This window comes from Alligator mississippiensis, chromosome 5 (assembly GCF_030867095.1).
Source record: "Alligator mississippiensis isolate rAllMis1 chromosome 5, rAllMis1, whole genome shotgun sequence".
Taxonomy (NCBI): domain Eukaryota; kingdom Metazoa; phylum Chordata; order Crocodylia; family Alligatoridae; genus Alligator; species Alligator mississippiensis.
In genome coordinates, this window is record NC_081828.1 from 141,668,730 (window position 1) to 141,684,917 (window position 16,188).

At 41.4% G+C, this 16,188-nt stretch overlaps 2 long non-coding RNA genes across 2 annotated transcripts in view; one reads left to right on the plus strand and one right to left on the minus strand.

Annotated features, from left to right (window-relative positions):
* The window catches only part of LOC109285847 (uncharacterized), a 99,503-nt gene extending 91,572 nt beyond the window's left edge, over positions 1–7,931 (plus strand). The window contains exon 6 of the long non-coding RNA XR_009462582.1: positions 3,993–7,931. This is a non-coding gene — a long non-coding RNA (uncharacterized LOC109285847). The remainder of the gene's footprint in view (positions 1–3,992) is intronic.
* LOC109285846 (uncharacterized) overlaps positions 1–16,188 on the minus strand; it is a 146,098-nt gene that overhangs the window by 56,342 nt on the left and 73,568 nt on the right. The window lies entirely within an intron of this gene.

The following is a 16,188-nucleotide window of genomic DNA, read 5'->3' on the forward strand; positions in this document are numbered from 1 at the left end:
GTACACTAGGCTGATTTTAAAAAAAAATGTAATATACTTAGTGCAAATTTTATGAGAGGTTTCAGGAGAATATAAACAACCATGAAAAGGTACACCTAGCATTTGTATTTCTTTTCCCACTTGCAATAATAGCAAGAGACTTTAGTGCTCCCATGGAACAGAGAACATACAAAAAGTCTTTGGCATTATTCTGCATGTGACACAATGTGCTTCATCAAGTGGGTTCTGTTGAATGCCACAACATGCAGTGAAAAATCTCTCCAGGAAAACTATTCACCTTCATCTAGTGCCATCATGTCACTTATTGATCACCTGTTGATCAATACAACCTGAAATATGTATTCTGCTTTCAGGCCCTATTTTGGGTGAGTGAAGCTTGAATATAGATACTAGTACACTATAAATACTTTGGGGGGTTTCCCCCAATGTGGCCTGATCTATTAAATTCTAGAAAATTGCCTTTAAATGTTCTGTTAATATAGCATGAGATTTCTCACTTGTGTGTACACACACACACACACACACACACTTAGATTGCCTATAGCAACTACACTATATAACTTGTCTTTTTGGAGTATTCTGTGATTCTTTATTTGGTAATAGGTTTACTGCTTAGGAACAAAATCTGTGTTGGAGAAGACTGAGTGATTTTGTGGTGTTTCCTTTTTTTAATTAAAATATGGGGATCTATTCCCTTCATGGAAGAAGAGTTTTGCCACCAGCCTGAAAAATTTCAGGTGGTCTGCTAGTAATTAGGGTTGTTCATTGTAGCTGTGTTGGTCTAAGGACATAGACAGACAAGGTTCTTTGAGTAGATGTGATATCTTTTATTAAACCAACCAAATAGTTGGAAAAATTGTTCTTTGCACACTCAAGTCAAGAATTACAATTTGTGCCCCCAGAAGAATAGTTCACACTCTCAGGTCTTCATGGCAGTAATAGCATACATATGAACTGCTGAACGGCACTGGCCACAGAAAAGCCCTATCACAAACCTATCCGAGTAGATGCAGTTGCCAAGAGAACTTCTTTTCAGATAACAGGTATTGTAGGGATCACTTGGGCTAGGGACAGACATTACACATAAACCAGTTTAAGTAATCAGAAACTGGTTTAAACCTGTAACAGAACAGATGTTCAGTGCACATAAACCAGTCTGAAAATGGCTGAAACCTGTTTGGGATAAACCTGGTTGAATGTAGTATCAGACTTAACTGATTTGGGTCAAACCGATTTATGCAATGTCTGTCCCAGACCCCTTGTTGGTTTAAGATAAACCAGACTCCCCCATAGATTCATAGATGTAGGGCTGGAAGGGACCTTGTAGATCTTCTAGTCTGACCCCCTGCCCTGGGCAGGAGAGAAAACTGGGCTCAAATACCCCAGCTAGGTAAACATCAAGCCTCCTCTTAAAGACCTCAAAGGGAGGAGCAAGCACCACTTCTCTTGGAAGTTGGTTCCAGATCCTGGCTGCCCTGACTGTTAAGTAGTGCCTTCTAATGTCTAAACATACTCTCTAATGACTTATGGCTGTTATTCCTTGTTACTTGGGGAGGCGCTCGGGGGAACAAGGTCTCTCCCAATCCCCGCTGGTCCCTCCCAATCCCCCCTAGTAAGTTTATAGACGGCCACCAAGTCCCCCCTCAGCCTTCTCTTATGAAGGCTTAACAGGTTAAAGTCCCGTAGCCTCTGCTTGTAGGGTCTGTCCTGCTGTCCCCGAATCATGCAAGTGGCCCTCCTTCAGACCCTCCACATCCCTCCTGAAGCGCGGTGCCCAGAACTGGATGCAGTACTCCAGCTGCGGCCTGACCAGTGTCACATAGAGGGGGAGGATCACCTCCTTGGCCCTGCTTGTGATGCATCTGTGGATGCACGACAAGGTTTGGTTAGCCCTATTGACCGTGTCCTCGCATTGTTAGCCCATGTTCATCTTGGAGTCAATAATGACTCCAAGATCTATTTCTGCCACCGTGCTTTCGAGAAGGGAGTTCCCCAGCCTATAGGTATGCTGCTGGTTCCTACTGCTTAAGTGCAGCACCCTGCACTTGTCAGCATTGAATCCCATCCTATTTTCATTTGCCCACCCCTGTAACCTGTCCAGGTCCCACTGTAATCTGTCTTTCCCTTCTAGCACGCCTACCTCACCCCAAATCTTGGTGTCGTCTGCGAATTTAAACAGGCTGCTCTTCATCCCATCGTCTAAGTCACTAATAAAGAAATTGAACAGTGCGGGCCCAAGGACCAAGCCCTAGGGGACTCCACTGCCCACTTCCCTCCAGGTCGAATATGACCTGTCCACCACCAATCTCCAAGTACAACCCCTCAGCCGATTTGCAATCCATCTGACTGTGTAGGCATCAATGCCACAGTCGCCTAGCTTTTTAATGAGAATGGGATGGGAGAGTGTCAAAGGCCTTCCTGAAGTCCAGAAAGACTACATCCACTGTAACTGCATCCCCAGCATCCTGGCATGTTCTCTGGGCTGGACGGGGCTTTCTGCTCCACAGCAGAGCTTGCCCCTCCCTTCTGCTCGCTGGCCAGAGCTCCAGCAGAGATTTGCAGGCACAGAGCATCTGCCTGGCTTCTCCCCACTAACCAGGGATTATTCCCCCCACCCTCTGCCTTATACAGACACCTCAGCATTAACTAGCAGACCACTTGCTGGCTACAGTCCGTGCTGTGGGAGTAGACAAAGGTAGACAGGCTTTTTGGAGCTAATCAACAGGTAGCTTAATGTGTTTCCTTGGAAAACCTGTAATAAGAAGAGCTCCATTAGTCAATGGAGAAAGGCTTTGTTTTCTTAATGGGTTGATAAACACTGAGTTAGGGGTGATAAACATTCCTGGCTGTGCTGCTGGGGGGGTGGGGGGGAGGGGAATAATAAGAGCATCCTGCTGGGGCTAGGCCATGCCCTCCCCAGCTCAGCACTATAGATGGGAAGGGAGGGCTGCTCTTTTGCCCCCCTGGTTTCTAGCCTGAGCCACTACAGGCATGTGCCTGCATTTCTGGAATGAAAAGGGAATGTTTATCCACCTTCAAATCAGTTCAAGCTTTGCAGGTTAGACTAACCTGCAAAGATTGAATCAATTCAGGCTCAGGCTTTTTGAATGTCACTCTCTAGCCCTAATGTCCAGTAGGGTTTTAACAAGAGTTTGGCACTTCTGACACAGGGCTGAATATGCTTTTCAGCTTCTGCAGGTAAATATAGAACAGGGAGAAGGCAAGGGAAGAAGAACTACGTCCTGCTTTTCTCATTCTCTGCAACTCTCTCTGTGGAGGGCAGTACTTGGAGAAGGAGCAGAACTGTGGAGTAGTTGTGCTGCTTGATGCTACACCAACATGTATAGTTAGACCCTAGAAGTGAACCCAAAGAGGAACTAAAACTCACTGTCACAGAGCAGATGCTATGGGGAAGAGGATTTATGCAGAGCTTGGCAAGACTGACTTGGCCCCTTATGATTTCTAGCATTTAGAGACCTAGGGAGTCCTAATTTCAAGGCTGCCTCCCTATTATCATGTTGAACATACCCATTCCATAATACCCACCTTGGAGAAACATGCAGTCCTAAACGTGCATCTCTAAATGATGCTGGCTTGAAAAGAGTGAAAACTAATGGTAATGTAACTGTTGAAGCAGCTATGGTGTTAGGAGGCATAAGCCCCAGAAGACTTTGTCCTGAGAAGACTCCCTCTGTGAACATTAAGCAGGGTGGTCTGGGTTACATCCCCTACCTGCTGCTTTCTGTCTGAGAGAAGAATAAAGGAAAGAAAAAACCTTGTCTAATGCAAACCACAACAAGCCAGCTTTACACAATTACTTGTGTTGTGCTACATTTAATTTACGTTTAAAAATAAGTACTAAAACATGAACATTGTATTAGTTTCTCATTTTTATAGAAAAATAGTTCTTAACATTTTATAATGTTTAAAACAGGCAGTGACGATAGAGCTAGCTGTATTAGATGCTCTAACAATATTTCTTTGTTTTCTAGCTTGTAACAGTGAGGAGCACAGACAGACCATATGAGCATCTTGGAAAGATCATCCTGTTGAAGATGTAGTGTGGAGACCCAGCTGTGTCAGTCTGGATGGTACAGTGCTGCAGCTGGTGTTGTGAATCAGGCCGTCACCGATCAGAGAACGGCTACTTCACAACACCAGGGTTGCACCCTACCACAGTCAACTGGGAACCTGGAGAAAAGAAGATTTTCGATGCACAGGCAGCAGCAAATGTATCCTTAGTTGCTACCCCGAGGCCCAGATCCAGAAAGGTATTCAGACACCTGACTCCCATTGAAATCAGTGGGATTTAGGTACCTAATAGGGGATAGGCACCGAAGTACATTTTTTTGGACCTGGCCATAAGTCCCTAAAGCCTGTCTTGCAGTGTAGGGTCTTTGTTCAGCAAGCATGTAAGAGTTACTGTAAGATGCACTGCCAATAAATTGTTATTTTAATGTTAAGATATAGGTAGTTCTTATTAAACCATTCAAAACATGAGGATAAATACCCCCAGTCCTGTTGTTCAGTATAAACTGTGGTAATTGTGGTCCTTGCTTATGAATTATCCCTAATTATAGGCACAGTTCCATCTAGTTATCTAACCAACTGTTCTCTGTAATTTTACTGTATTTACTGTGAAAGAAATCAAACTTTTTGGACAATGATAAAGCAATTTAAGGCACGATGCGAATGAATAAAAGCAGTACCATTTAATAACAAGATCATTGTCTAATGCAAGTACCATGCGGGGCTGACTGTTGTAGTCAAAATAGAGAAAAACTTTTGAATTTCAAAAAAACAAGTTCATAAGTGAATAAATAGCATACACAATAATCAAGCTAATCTGTGAGTTGCCTTGTCACTAGAGAGCAATGTATTTGAAGTCATGGGACAGGTTATAACTGAGGCACATATTTTTCCTCTTACTATAAATTTAAATGCTGTTTCTTTAATCAGTTTGGAGCTCTATTGTCAACCAATCTCTCAGACTCAAAAGGGAATTTTTATTGGTGATGGGTTTTTTCCTCTATCCTCAGTAAGACTGGCCTCAAATCCTCCTATACTAAAGAAGCTTTTGACTTTTGGACATAAAATGTTAAAGAATAAATTTGGTCAATTTAAAATTTAGAAGAAAAAGCAGGATTCTCAAAGTATTCTAAGCCCAGCTCCCCATTGTTTATACATGGTAATACACAAAATTGCCCAGATTCTCTGCTGGTTCCAATGAAGTCAGTGGAACTTGGTTTACAAAACTGGAGGCCTGGCTTTTACATGCTCCTTTGAGTGTCCTCTGTAAGGAAAAAAACAAGGGTTTTTTTTTGCCTGTTTGTTTCTTTTTGAATGATGAAAAATCCTGAAAGGTTTCTCTCAAAAATATTGAGAGTAAGAAGAGTGGGGCTTGCCTTTTTTCTTTGCATTAAACATTCAGGCTTTCCCCATCCTGGGAAACACTTGTGACTTCAGTGCTATTGAAATTAGTCTTAATTACTCAGCCTGTTATGATTTCCTATCTAAAGTGCATGTCATTTGTTGTTCATGCCTGTTTAGCTCTAATGCCTAAAGAATACACGTTAAGATAGGTGTTTTTTAAAAAGTGTGGACAGTACTCCTGTCTTTTTCTTGCAAGGTGTAAGAACTCCAAAGAGTTCATTAGGAACTCCAGAATTCTTCCACTAAATCCAGACTTGACATTGCTAGTATTTTAAAATGAAACATCAGCAGGACAAATTTTGAAAACAAGCAAACTATCAAATACATAGCAGGCTAAAAAGAATGAATCACCTCACATCACCTCCCTCCACCCCCACCAAAAAAAAAAAAAGATTCAAGGACACAACCATAAATTTTGAAAATCCTCTGTAGTTCACCTGAAATGTTTTAAAAGAGGGAAAAGTTTATTTTTCAGATCAGTATTTAAAATGACACACATTATGTTCTGAACACAACTTGATGTAATCAATTATATCATTACATATTGAATGCTTATATTGCACAAGCAAAATAAAGCCAAAGAGTAAGTGAAGAAAAATAGAACAAACTAAGGTAGGAGTCTCAGAAGCAGTTGGTGCTGGCCTAATTCATCTTGTTGAAGCCAGTGAAGATAAAAACAGTGAGGACAAAGCTGAGTGCTTCTGGAAATCCTGCCTTAGATACACTTTTGCCAGAAGAGTAAGAGTGGGGTTAGTACAGAAGCATAAATTACCAGGTCTGTGCTCTGGGTGGCAACATTCGCTGCCTGCACCTGCAGCTGCTGTTCTCGTGCCCCCTTCTAAGTGGGCACTGGAGGCTAGTGCCCTGGTCACCCAACCCCCCTTACACCACTGGGTTAGTAACATGAAGCCAACCAAATCCAGGAGGAATGGAATGTGGCCTGTGGAAATCAGGTCTCAGCTATAAGTCAACAAGGGAGAGGGAATGCAAAGATCCAAAGGCCTTAGGAAGGATGGACAAGTTGACATAGCCTAAAACCCTACAGTAACATCACCACTATTTCTCCCACTGCTCTGCTCCCTGCATCCCATAAATAAGCCTGTTTTATAATCAGGCAACACTTGATATGCATGCAACCCACTTTTTCCTATTGACATAACCCCAAATTTTCTTCCTGTCCAAATACTTATAACCAAAGGCATTAAAATGACAACTCCAAGATATACAGGAAATTCATCCCTTACAATAGAATCAGGGAACCAAAACTATGACCCAGCTAGTGCAAGAGCAGGTAGCAGCGTACACATTGACTAGATGAGGATGCATGAGAAATCAATCATTTATAACTTTACACCCAATTAAAGAGAAGGCAAACCAGTATTCTTACTGTATATCATTGTGTAGTAATATTCATGCTCCACACTTCATCTGACATTACAGTGATTGTTTCATAGGATAAAATACTCTTTTTTTTTTTCTTTACACATTTTTAAAATACAAACATCCCCTATAAAACACTGGAACAACAATTCCCACAACCAGCTCTTAATACACAGATTTAAACACCCTGGCATTATGAACTGAAGCCCTGGCTAATCTATTTGATTCCTGTCTGTAAGCATTTATAAATTTTAAAACCGGATAATACTAACATTCACTGTGAGATTACTATCCCTGTATTTCTCTAGATATGTTATGCAAATGACTTCCATGATCATTTTTTTTTCAGTTCTTTGTATTAAAGAACTTACTGGGAGCATCATACTTCAGCTGTGACCTTTGGAGATCTAACTACCACATCTATAACTTTGATCCATCACACTTTTACCTAGGTTAGTGTGATTTCCGCAGAAATTATTATATACTATAATGGAGGGAATTGCTACTGAAGAAAAATCAAACACTCAGCTTGTCACTGAAGATCTGAAACATAACGTGCTCAGTATGTGTTTGCCCTGTTGCCAATCTTGCCCTTCTTAGTTGTATACAATGGAAAGAAGTTCTGTTAGTCCTATTGAGCTATTCAAGTACTTCAAGTATCAGTTAGTATGCTAAAATAAAAGTTGAATACACAGGAAAAACAATTAAATACAGATTTTAAAACCATGCGACAGTTACTCTTAAACAAGCACCTACAGCTCTTATTAATATTGATGGGGATCTGTGCCTGCTCAACTTAACCAAAGCTCTGTACAAAGCTCTCTTTTCCTCCTGACTCAGCACCAAGGAGCAGAGGAACCTCATATTATTGGTACTGTTAAAAAATATGGGTCCTACTGCTTTTCATACCTGTACTCTTCTCTGGGTAAAAGTAGCTACTCCTAAAATCTCTCAGAATCATTGAAAGGATTAATTTATTAATGTTCAAAAACACCTTAAAATTGGTGGTGGAAAAGCACTACAGCAATGCAAAGTATTTAATACAGAACTAAAATATTGTACTATCATCTCGTGATTTCTTAAGAGGTCTGAATAAAAAGGTATTTATTATATTTAAACAGGTTTTTTTTCTTTCATTCCTAAATCCTTGAAATGCAAATCTGATATTTTATTTTCTCCATGGATCAATATGTCTCATTGCTCTTCTTCAGTTACTTTGAATAGATGCCTTTATTTCCTTGCTTGTTTGCTATCAGTGCATAAAACATTCCAGAGAGCAGGATTCTTGTAATTGTCTCCCTTTTCCCAGCACACAAGAGCCAAACTGACAGGCAGACAACAGGCACGAGCATGGCTCACATCATGTTTGTGCACACCCTAGTCTGTTGTTGTGGGGTTACTTATGGAAAGTGGCACTAATTGATTTTTTTCTCTTTAAGTGGACCTGAATTTCTATTGTTACAAATAAAAATGGTATGAAATGTAAAATGACATTTCAAACAGTATTTAGGACCAAAATTTTGTACCCAGGAGCCTTGACCAAGTCCTTATTTCAATTCTAGAAAAGTATCTTGTCAGGAAGAAAAATAATGTGGAAACAATCTTCAGTCATCTTAACACAGTGAGCAAAAGGTGACATTGAGAAAAAGAGCTTTTTGTTCACAACTAGTTTTAAAAGGCAAAGAAGGATTTTGATCGAAAGGCTGATCAGATTAAATAGCCTGTGAAAGCCCCATTTATTTATTCTGACACATGTTCCCAGTGCGTGGTACTTTAAAATCACTTCTTTATGACTTCTCCTTTGTGCAGTGCGCAGCACAAAGACAACCTTTGGCAAAGAATGGTGGAAAAAAAATGTAGTAGGAAATAAAGTTAGGGATGATGCTCTGACCATGAATTCCATCTGCTTCACTCAACACTTTCTAAAAGACCCTGCAAACAATCTATCACATCAATTAAAAGCATAAAGGAATGTTAAAAAAAAAAAATCTAACCCAGAGAGCAAGCATTTCACAAGCAAACCAGGTGCTTTCTATAACTCTGTGCTCATACAGCTAATATCCCAAAACGAGCAATTATCTCACTTTGGGAGAAACAGATGTGGGGTGCAGATCCCTGGAGATCCTTTGGGGATAGAATTCATGTTCAGGTCAGATCGTAATTTACATACAATTCTAATTTATATCTAACTTCACTGCTAGATTATCATTGTACAACTTGGTTTGCATGATTAATGTACTGCATTAGCAATCATATACAGTACGTATACACAAGATGAGAAGCATACATAAATATATGTACACGAATGGTCCCTACAGGTCCAGTTCTCAGCTGTACAGTGAGACATGCTCTAGCGCTCATCTGCTGTGCAGGGAAATCACATTTTAAGCAGCAAGAAAAAAATCACAAAGGTAATGCAAGTTGTCATCCTCTTCACTGTTGATCTCAACAATGCTATCAAAGCAGAAAAATGTCCAGAGAACATACAAATACATTATAAATCACTGAAAAGGCCAATAATTATTTAGTCACAGGACAGGTTCTCTTTTCAGGTAAGACATATTGAGGTTTAGGAATAAATAAAAACCCAGCAGATGGAAGCTGAAGTAATGTTTATTTGTCAAATAGCTGGTGCCTCTATTCTTAACATGATTGGCTGCATGTGTTTCAATAATGAGATCTTACACTGCATTTGATCACAGATTTTGATCCTTAGACATGCATGGATCGTGCATCTGCCACTCGATCGGCCCATGCTGCTGCTGCAGTGCTATCACCATTGTTGCCTACAAGCCAGTCCCTGCAGGACTTGCTGATAGCTTACCAGCTAAATGGGCTACCAGGAAGCCAACTGGTCTCCCTGCCTCAAACCTTCCTGGAGGAGAGAAGGGAGAGTAGAATACCGTGGGATGCTAAAGGTCTCTCTCAAACCTCTGCACTGTTAGATTTGTCATGGAAAAGCTTCCTATGACAATAAAGTTGCTGCTTGAAACAGCAACATTTTTCTTGCGGATCCACCATTTTTGAGACAGATCACACATTTTCTTAGTGAGACAAAACGGCAAGGACATGTGGATGCTCACTTTTTGTCACCCTAAAACAAAAGTAGCATATATGTAGAGCCATTTTTAGGGCACACTGATATGTGGTACAATTGCCCTTCCCTGGTGCTACACACTCTTCCAGAAGAAACTTAAGATTTTTTTAAATTTGCATGAGATGGATACAGAAGATGATCTTGCACATATTTATTATTGGCAAAACATTTAATAGAATCAGAGAAATAGGGCTGGGAGGGACCTCCATGGGTCATTTAGTTCAGCCGCCTGCCTGATCCCTATCCAAACCATCCCATACAAATCCATTGTCTAACCCCTTAGCAAAACCATACAGTCAACCCTGACAAAGCTACAAGTAAAGGAGAGAGACCACAGTGGCCAATATCCAGCTGCTGCAAGTTTGTTAAAATACAATCAAGAGATCCAAAGAGGGCCAAACCCCCTCAAAGCACAGACCAAAATGCCTTCCTGACCCCAGTTTTCCTTGGTAAACTGACATGGAAATAATGAGACATAGTTCATGTAAAACAGCCGTTAACTGATTTAAGACAATGGGGGCAATAACCCCTGTTGGACTTAAGTCTATTACAAATGGAGCTTATCTAGGCAACACAAGAGCTTCCATGTGACACTTCCCCTATATGATTAATCATTATTACCCCTATCACCCAGAAGCATCAACTATGACCATAATATGTTTACATATAGGAAGAGTTAGCTATTTACAGAGTCTCTTTACCTGAAAAGCTTGCCTTCCAATAGAAAAACCACAAGGGTGGGTAGGCAGGTAGAAGGATTCCTCTGCCTCTGCCTGCTCTCTCTGAGTGCCAGGGAATCAAATCAGTTTTGAGGTGAATTTTAGGAGGGCAAATAGTAAAGCCTGTGTGTAGGGGATTCTGACCACCAAAGCATTAGGCACCAGGGTGCAATCCTTCTCACTGAGTCACTATAAAGGGCAAGATGGACTATCCCCAGGTAAAGCATAGTGCTGCTGTACGGCTTTATTCCTCAATTAATAAAAAGAGGGAAGTAGTCTTCTGGAAAAGACATGACCTTCTTCACATGACAAATGTCCATGTTTGTAGCAGACTGGCAAAAGGAAAAGAGCCTGCATAAACTTATAAGGGTTTTACATGACTATTTTTTTTTTAATTTAAAAATACTAGTTACCATAGTAACAGTCACATGAGCTGATACTCATTCTAACTCTAGAGATGTATTACAGAAAACTCTCTTGGAATAAAAATATCAATGTGTCACAGGAACTTTTGTACTTTATCAGTATGCTTCTGGAGGTTGGGGGGGAGGGGAACTGGCTTATATAAGCTTGCTATATTTCCTCCTTTACTGCAATTCATTAGGTCTAATTTATTATTTTATTGTTCCATGCAAGGAATTTTTTCTTGCTCTGCCTAGCTTCCAAACAGTGGGTGCTGCTACGGTGATTAGTTGGCTGGTTGCAACTCATAACTGCTCATTAGCAGGGAGAAAAAGGTATCTTTTCCCCTGGCCTATTTTTGGTCCACTTTTTGTTGGTCTAAAACCAGGAGCATGTCTGTGTCACTGCATTCATAGGGCTACATCATTGCAAAAACTTTCCAATTCATTTCATTGCTAGAGTAACTACATGTTGTTCAAGTTTGGAGTTTGGAATTCCAATGTAGTGGTTACCTTAATTGCAAGGTTAAAGAAGCAAAACTACTGATTGGCCAAAGTCATGTTGAAGTAACAGGCTTACTTAGTCTTCCATGGGAAATGAGTATCTTGTCAGCAAAAAGTAACTCAGAAATCCCCTTAAACATGTGGAGCTACATTAATCGGTTCCAGAGGAGCAGGAGGAAGATGTTCTCAAACCAAGGCCTTATTTTTAAAGAGAGAGAGTTCACCCTCTCTCTCTCTAGTATATTCAAAGGAGTTTTACAAACAGCTAAGAACATATGGCACTTGCACCCAGGAACGGACCATCTAGTTTGGACATGGATAAAACATGGCAGGGGGCAGAAAATTTGTCCTCTGAGAGCTGGTATGAGACAAGAAGTGTAAGGTAGATTGCAGTGATAATTGCAGGAAATGTGTTTTGTGGAAAGGGTTGAAAGAGGGAAATGACAAATGATTGTTTAGCTAAGAAGTGAGAGTGGAGAGAGCAAAGAGGGGAAATATCAAAAGATCTTTAAGATCTGAACAGAGAAACAAGATGGATCAAACTGGGCGGAGAGGAGAGGGGGAGTATAGAGAGCAATAGTCTTCACATTCCAGCTTCACCTACAAAATGAGGCTTCCCACCCCTTGGCACTAACACTTACAATACACTACAATACACTATGCAGATACATCACACAGGTACTGCTGATCAAACTAGCCTTGACTAACTCCTTAGTTTTGTTCAGCTGTATTGATGGCTTGGCCAAATTAAGGCATACCTAAAACAAGATCTTGCCCAGGACCCTAGGTCCTGGAGTCATTCAATGAGATTTGTATTTAAACTTCCCTTAAAAAGTTTGAGAAAGGGGAAAGTGTGAATGAGGCAGTGATTTCTGCCTCAGCCTGTTCACAGCCTTCCACAGAGGGAAATACAGCATACATTTGTCAGGAGGACTGTGACCCAAAGCTGGTGTATGAGGCATGGTCAAGGTTTCCTGGCACTAGCTAATGCAGTCTTCAAGCTGTTCTAGATTTATGCAGGGGCCAGCTGGCATCAAGGGAGGTTGTGAACCTGCTGTCCTAACATATTCCATGTTTAAGGCACAGGTAAAAATGAGAAGCCAGTTGTTCACTGAATTCCCAGAAAACCCTTTCTCCATCCAACCCTGCCACAGAAAGAGAGCAACACCTTAAACAAATGCATCACTTTCTGTTCAGTTTTGTTCCACCAGTTACAGAGTTTAGCAAAATGCAGCCCCTCCCTTTGAGTATCTGCTTGTAAATAGAATCATGGCTGTCCTTTCTAATTACATGGCTGGACTAAGCCAATTAGGGGCCTGCCATATGATGTACACTAGGTAACCTTTCACAACAAACATGTTTCAAACCCAAAATGAACCAGTTTAATTCTGCATATAAAGGATCATGAGAGATGAAGAAGAGAGATGAAGAAATTTTGCTTCCAGGTTGAGCACAAGTTTGGAGTCCCTTGCATCTCACAATTGAAGCTGATCAGAAAATGATTGTTTTTCCCTGTGCAATGTCTAGACAAATATGCATCTTTTTCCATTTCCATGGAAAAGATTTCCACATCTGGTGGATTTTCATTAACAAAAATAAAAATTAAAAAAAAAAGGTTGCTGCTGCCCATTCAACAATTGAAAGACTTTTATTTAAAACTGAAAAGCTACAGTTTTTTATTATTTTTAACAGAAAACTAAAGAAATGGGTTGTTTTTCACAAAAACATGTATTTGTTTGAAAAAAAACCCCTATCTACTGAATAGAAAGGTAATGGAAAATGCCAGCTCTACCTGCCAACACTATTCACAATCTCTGACAGCCTTGCAAAGAGGACAGGTGACAGGTTTCAACTGTAGAAAAATTATGCCGATCTATTTTTTCCCCACGTGAACCCAGGTTGCAGTTCACCAGTCTCAATACCTCTGCAGTGGCTTAAGCTGCCTTAAATTACTGCCCCACAAAGGCTGTAGACTCAGCCTGAGTTCTTGACTGAGTTTTAGCCTTAACCTCTTTATTATTACTACACACAAAAAGGTTATCTGGGTTTAAATGTATGTTGAAATGGGGCTGGCTTACCTGGCCAGGGTAGAGGTCAGAGGCAAGGTTTTTCTTTAAGGTGAGCTCTCACCTGCCTACCTTGCAGTTGAAATTCAGATTATGGTGCTAGTGCTCCAGTAACATTCAACAATTCCTTGGGATTCCATCCCTTCTACCTATTCAATTCTAACTGGTCTCCTGCGCACCAGAAACTACTTTCTGGTTTATGCACCTCGTCGCCATTCCATATACCTATTCTGCATGGCCATGTGCAGTTCTGCATAGCTCAGCTAATTATCACCAGACAGAATCCAGGAGATCCTACATGCTGCTGTCTGGCAAGGGATTCATACTGGGGTTCTGATCAGTCTGGAAATACATCAAGGAACAGGATCAGGACACCCATAGCAAGTCTAAAAACCTCACATTTACCTTTTCTTTAACTACAGAGACTCTGACCAGGTTATAGCACCACTCCACATACAGAGCCCAGAGTCCTGCATGACAGATTCTTGAGACAGAAGCGTCTTGGGACAGAGTGGGGCCAGTGGTGGCATGGAAGGAGACCCTAGCCCTAGAGGGAACAGAGGAACAGGAACAGAAAATGCCATGTGGACATATGTCCTAGGGAGGTCCCACGACCATATCCTGAATTTTTTTCAGGCATGGGTCTAAGACAGCAAATCAGAGAAGAGACATTAGAGTGTGTAAAAGACTACTGCCATCTCTATTGCTACTGAGGGAGAAAATTCAGAATAAGCAAGAGGGTTTTTCAGGCTATGGTTAACAAAATAATGGTTATGGAGGATTTTGCATGTTATGAGAAGTCTTTAGTAGAAGAGGTCTCTATGATCACCCTTCTATACAATCCCTACCCTGTGTGACCCACAATGGATTTCCAAGCAGGAGGGGAAAATGTTGAACTTCCAACTAGTGATCTGTATAAACTATGTTTGAGCTGCTCACTGCCAAAATAATTTTTGAAAGCTGGGATGATACTCTTGGCAAGCTGTAAGTGAACATATACTGCTCTATGTTTATAACTGGGTCATAATGGTATGCTGCTGTACTGGTACTAACATTAAAACTGTTTTGTCTCAAGCACCCTGTCTTACAAGTAGGATGTAGTATTTGACCAGTCAAATAGTTTGGTCAATTGACCAGTCAAATATCAGTCAAAACTTGTAAAAAATTGCCAATGGGTCCAAATAATACACAGAAAAAGCACAAATTTCCATTAAGAAATGTGTCAAAAAATCATTTCTGTTAAGAAAACTACAAAAAAGTAGAAGTGTTGGTTTTTTGGTTGTTTTGGAGGGGGGGGAAGGGGGGGGGCTTGGTTTGGAGTTGGTTTTTTTTTGTAAAATTGCTATAATTTTTGGCCAGTCAAAACTATGTAGTCAACTGACTGGCCAATTGACAGTATTAGACCAGTTGATTGACTGGCTTGCCAGCCCTACTTAAAAATCAAAGGGCTCGGATAATCAGAAAAGTCCCTTGGCAAGGGCAAGATTTGGCCTGCTGTTAAGCAGTTGGGTGGATGATGTGTGCAGAAAGGCAATCCTGGTACTAGCAAACTCCTGCATTCCAGGTCAGATTTCTGTAAATTTCTCTGAATTTTCCTTGCTCCCAGCCAGCAATGCTTGAGAAAGTCTGTACAAGAGAAACTCAAGGTGGTTGGTGTGATTCCTGAAAGAAGCAAAGGTCTAGCAACCACCTATTTAGCTTCTTCTCCCTGGAAAAGTTGCTTTCCTCTTACAAACAGGGATTTTCAGACGTTTAATGTCCTCCAAAACTACACCTGGTGTGACTGACTTTGTTACCTCCCCACACAATCAGACACCAACAATTTTAAATTTTAACGGAGGTAAATCTAAAATACTAACATGGGTGGGCAATCTAATGAGGTGAAATAAAGGTGTGCCATGCAGATGTAAGTATCATCTCTTGACTTATGCAGAGCAGACACAGTCATACACACTTCCACTGCCTTACTAAAACCTTCCAGTTCATATGGACTGAGACAGTCATCCAGGCCCACTAGATAGAGGACCATGATCCAGAAGTGTCAGGGTGGGCAGAGGCAGGGACAGGTCCAGAAGAGGTGCAGTGACGTGGCTGCACCTCCCTTTTGGGGTGGATCGTAACATGGGAACCTCCAGAGACTTTTCTAAGCCCTTAAAGGAGGTGAAATCCACCCTCCTTTTTTTTTCCTTCTCTCCCCTTGTCACCTGCTGCTGTTGTTTTCCCTGCTGTCCAGCAGGGAAAAGCACCAGAAAACACCAGAGCTGTTCCTGGCACCAGAGCAGTTCCTGGCGGCCCAAGTCAAACTGCATGTGGGCTGGGTTCAGCTGGGAACAAAGACAGTGGCAGTGGGGAGTGGGAGTGAATTCCCTTCACCATGCCTGTTTCTGAGCAACAAGGCTGGGGGGGGACACTACTCTCCCACCCTGTTGTTGCTGCTGTCTTCATCCCCAGATGAACCAAGCCCCAGCGCAGCCTAGTTGGGCTAGGCAGAAACAGCTCTGGTGTTTCCCCTTCCTCCAGAACAGCAGGGAAAGCAACAGCAGCAGGCAGGGGAGGCAAGAGGCAGGAGGGTAAGGGAAGAGGAGGGG